Source organism: Nematolebias whitei, chromosome 21 (assembly GCF_014905685.2).
Source record: "Nematolebias whitei isolate Nwh7 chromosome 21, NemWhi1, whole genome shotgun sequence".
Taxonomy (NCBI): domain Eukaryota; kingdom Metazoa; phylum Chordata; class Actinopteri; order Cyprinodontiformes; family Rivulidae; genus Nematolebias; species Nematolebias whitei.
The window spans coordinates 30,442,683-30,447,546 of NC_056518.1; the positions used below are offsets into that span (position 1 = coordinate 30,442,683).

Here is a 4,864-nt window from a genome sequence, read left to right on the forward strand (position 1 = left end):
TGTGTGTGTGTGTGTGTGTGTGTGTGTGTGTGTGTGTGTGTGTGTGTTGTGGAGATTTTGGGGGTCCACTGGGACAAAAGGGATTACATGGATGTAATCCCTTTAATAAGAAATCCCTTTAAGGCAATTTAGTTCCCTCATAAAGTCTCATCTGGAGCAGAAAGTAATGATTAAGAAATGACGCTGATGACTGAATCACACACACGTGCACACACACACACACGCACACACACAGGCACTATGGGAGTTAGTGTGCATGTTTACATGTTACACTGCTAATTGGATCTGCTCTGTTCTTCCTTGCAATAACACAGACTTTTAATCAATTAAAACTTGGCAAAACTATTAAACATGAAGCCCTGGTGGAGCTAATTACACCGACGCAACAATAGAGACGTTCAGACGCTTACTGGAACAAAATCAGCTCACACACACCTGGAAACACACACCTGACTGTAGATTAGTGACACTTTAGGACATGCGTGTGTTTCTGTGTAGAGGACGGAGTTTGGGCCATGAACCAGGGATGGGTGTAAATTGATCTGTTTGCAACAAGCCGTCATCACAGGGCGGAGTGGTGGTGTTATCAGGTAGTTGCTGGACAGTCAGTAAACAGACAGAGGATTGACCGTTGACTCAGACAGCCTTAAGGTACAGTTTTAATGAAACTCTTAAAAGTAATCAGATGTAAATCTATAACTAATAAACCTTTGGAACGGATTCAAGATGGCCGCCACAGCTGATCAACTGTAGCAAACACAAACGTAGCCTACTGTACAGATACTGAGCTAAATGTTGGTGTGGTAGTAGCTGCAAGTGGTTCCTACCATGTGCTCTGAAGGCTCTTTCTACACCTGCTCGGTTCCTCAGCAGCAAAAAGAAAATGTTGGATGAACTGTCTGAACTTTAATTTCTTCATCTTTCTAACAAAAACTGGTAGAAAACAAAAAGTCTGGTAATTAAATTTTTACATGTAAACAATGTTGTATCTACAAAAAGATGGATTCTACTCCTTTAATCCTTTCAGCTGAGTCTTTGTGGACGGGACAACAGGAAGTCCATCTCTCCAGCCTGAACGTCTTGGGCTGAAGGTCCAAAGTTTGGTCCCACTAACAGCTGCAGATGTGAAGACAATCAACAATGGCAGCTCCGGTTCTCCGACTGCAGCGCCGCTGGCTTCCCGTCATTAATTGAAGTTCACTTGGGACGGTGATGGACAGATGCTTCATTCAATCAGCTGCCAAGTATTTATTGGAAATGGCTGCCCTTTCCCCGAACAGTTTCTGTGGAGAAGTTTCCAGATGTTTCTCTGTAACAAACCATCTGGCGCTTCAGGTGACTCCGACAATAAAAAGCTCTGATACAAAACGAGGAGGAAGCAGCAGTTTGATCAAGACGGGTGAAGTTTTCAGGTTTGTGCCTGCGGCTGATCCTCAGAGCTGAACTTTGAAACGACTGTTGAATTCATCCCTGTAGTCCAGACTCTCCTGGGATCCTTTAAAGTGGTCTGGATCAACAGTTTCACGGTTTCTTAAGGTCTTTATTTAAACTTTGGCTGCTTATTTAATCATCCTATTTCCAATCTTGTGTGTCACCATCAACTATCCATCATCCATCCATCCATCCATCATCCATCCATCCATACATCCATCATCTTTTACCCGCTTCTTCCATTTTTGGGTCACGGGGGTCGCTGGTGCCCATGTCCAGCAATCACTGTGCAAGGGGCGGGGTACACACTGGACAGGTCTCCAGTCCATCACAGGGACACAGAAACAAACGAGACAAACAACCATTCACTCTCTCACTCACACTTGGGGACAATTTAGAGTTACCAATCAGCCTAACATGCATGTTTTTGGTCTGTGGGAGGAAACTGGAGCACCTGGAGAAAACCCACCCATGCACGGAGAGAACATGCAAACTCCACCCAGAAAGGCCCCCGGACCGGGATTTGAACCAGGGACTTGCTCGCTGAGAGGCAGCAGCTGTACCAGTTGTGCCATCGTGCTGCTCCCATCATCAACTAAAAAACAAACATCCCCTCGTGTCATCTGTGCTGGTTCTGATTGATGGGACGTACTCTGAAGTGAGGGGGCAACATGTGATTCTTGACCTGCCATTGTGTATCTGTTCCTCTCAAACCCAGCTGGTCGAAGCAGACGGCCACTTGATATGAGCCTGGTTCTACTAAAGGTTTCCTCCTCATGAGGGAGTTTTCCTTTCCTCTGTCGCCTTCATGCTTGCTCAAGATGAGAGTTCTGTGATGGAGTAAAACTCAAAGCAGTCTGCTCCTCAGATAAATAATGTTAAATTATTATTTTTATATATGAATGTTTCTGTTCAGTGCCCTGAGACAACTTCTGTTGTGACCTGATGCTATATAAATAAACTGCGTTGAATTGAATCCAGGTGGATTCTGTTCCGAGCAGAAGGACTCGACGGTAAGAAAGGACCAAAAACACGATGAGTGATGAGTTGGTGACCTGCATGTGAAATATTCATCTGGATGAGTTCTGCTGGTGTTTGTCTGCTCACACTCTTCAGATAAAACTTATTAAAACAGAGGAGAGACTCTGACGTTATCGTTTCAACCCCCCATCCTTCGCAGACAAGGACATCGAGTGACGAATGACTAAAAGACATTTGGTGATAACGCAGAGAGGAAACATTGTGCTAATGGGACCAAATATGCCAGAACCGCAGCACTTGTTTGTTTATACGAGTCCGTCCCGTCTTATCAGTTCTTCTGCAACGTATGATGGAAGCAGCTCTGATCGCACAAACTACTGCAAAATAAGCAGCGACCATTTCTTTAAGCAGCTGAGGGAGTGCAAACGTTCACGCCTCCAACTAATAACCGGTTAAATATTGCACCAAGACCAATGAACATCCGCTGATGTTTAGGCTCATCCGGTCATTTGAACACTACAAAACCTTTTTTTTTTTTTTTAAATGAATGGTTTCCAACAGTGTCAACTTTTAATTTTCACTCATCCGATGTTGTGGCTGTGGCGGCTCGGTGGTCAGTGTTGTAAACCTGAAGCCGCAGGATCGAGTCCAGTCTGTGACTGGAAAGGCATCCGGTGGGAAACAACTGTGAAGATTCCCAGATAACTGGGAAGATTACTTTTGTAATTCAACGTAAACAACTCGTACACATGAAAGTTCAACACAGTCCTGGGGCAGAGAGTTAGCTTAGCATTAGCCTTATCGTCAGGTTGCTCGAACTCATCAGCTGTGAGATAAATGTGACGTTTCAAAGTTCAGGGTTCAAACATGACCCACAAACCTGGGACCGTAGACCTGCTGAAATCACCTCAATTTGTCAAAGGTTCCCAAAGCTAAGGCCACAACCCCGATGAGGTCACGTGACACCAAATGGGGTCCTTTACCTTACAGGTAAATGTGAGGCATGTTAATGTCGTTCATTGTTCCAAAGAATAAAAACTGTTGCAATGAATTATTAAAAATTTACTTGTGTAGTCATTATACTTTGGTTTCATAAAGTTTTTTAGTATTTTTCGTACATTTAAACCAGAAATAAATGTAACGCCACAATCATTTTGTGGGTGAAAAGCTTAAAGTGTGTGAACTGTTGCAGAACTAGAAGGCAGTGAACCGGTGTTAGCTTGATCTCTTGATTAAAAAGAAGAAGTCATTAAAAAGTGCTCTCTGTGTATTTTAGTCCAGAGGACCTTGTTGTCAACCCTGAACGTATTAAATGAACCTCCGGCTCAAAAATGTAAAACAGATTAAATCTTTTATTGTGAAAGGTGCAGAAATGTCCTGAAGAACAAAAGACTCAAAAAATAAAAACATGAAAACTGAAGCGTGGAATTCCCATTAATCACAATCTGACTCTGTATCACTTTAATTAATATGGAAGGATTTTAAGCACACACACACCTGAAAACAGTAGAAAACCTCTGTGTGACTTTGTAAAGTACCGATCACATAAATTGATGTTGGCTCGCAGGGTTCAGAATTAATTAGAGCATTAAACATTAGCTAAGTGAGCTAATATTCCAACTTTGATGGTGTTTAATCACTCGGTGTTTGTCGCCTTCAGCGCCTAACACCAGGAGCAGCAACGGACCTAAACTCTGCTGTCCAAAACGACGACTGAAACCCAACACCCACGAAGAAAACGGAGCAGAAACGTCTCAGTCAAACCGACTGCCCATCACAGAAAGACACCAAGAGGCAGTCCTTTGAGGAATGCATATCACCCGCCGTGGTTCAGGCTCCACTTGTGCTGAGAAATGATGGAGTTGCAGCCCTTTTGGTCAAAAGTGAAAAATAACATTTGTCTAAATCAGTGGTTCCCAACCCTGATCCTTGAGGAACACCATCCTACATGTTTTAGTTGTTTCCCTGCTCCACCACACCTGATTCAGTGATTTAATTACTTCATGTTCTGCAGAAGCCTGTAAATCACCCATCCGTTAAAATCAGGTGTATCAGAGAAGAGAAACAATTAAAACGTGCAGGATGGTGTTCCACAAGGACCAGGGTTGAGAAACCCTGGTTTAAATAACCACGCTCTCAGAGAATGTGTCGTTACGACTCTCAGCTACTACCACACCATGTTTCAACTCAGACCGACTGTTATTTGGTCTGAACAGTCGATCAAGCATAAATAAACTGTTTTCACAGAAAACAACAACAGGAGTGTTGGAAAAAAAAAGTTCTCATTTGCTTGGAGCTTCCTGCAGCCTGTTAAACTGCACCGTCCATACTGGATGTAGATTTATGCGTCTGTTGTGTGTGTGTGTCTCCAGCTGACAGCAGGAGTGTGTTATCAGTCACATGAATAGGAATAAATCTGTATAGTCAATAAACACACACACACACACACACA

At 43.2% G+C, this 4,864-nt stretch overlaps 1 protein-coding gene across 1 annotated transcript in view; it reads right to left on the reverse strand.

The window, feature by feature from the left end:
- LOC119427226 (neuronal PAS domain-containing protein 3) overlaps window positions 1–4,864 on the reverse strand; it is a 162,415-nt gene that overhangs the window by 37,035 nt on the left and 120,516 nt on the right. The window lies entirely within an intron of this gene.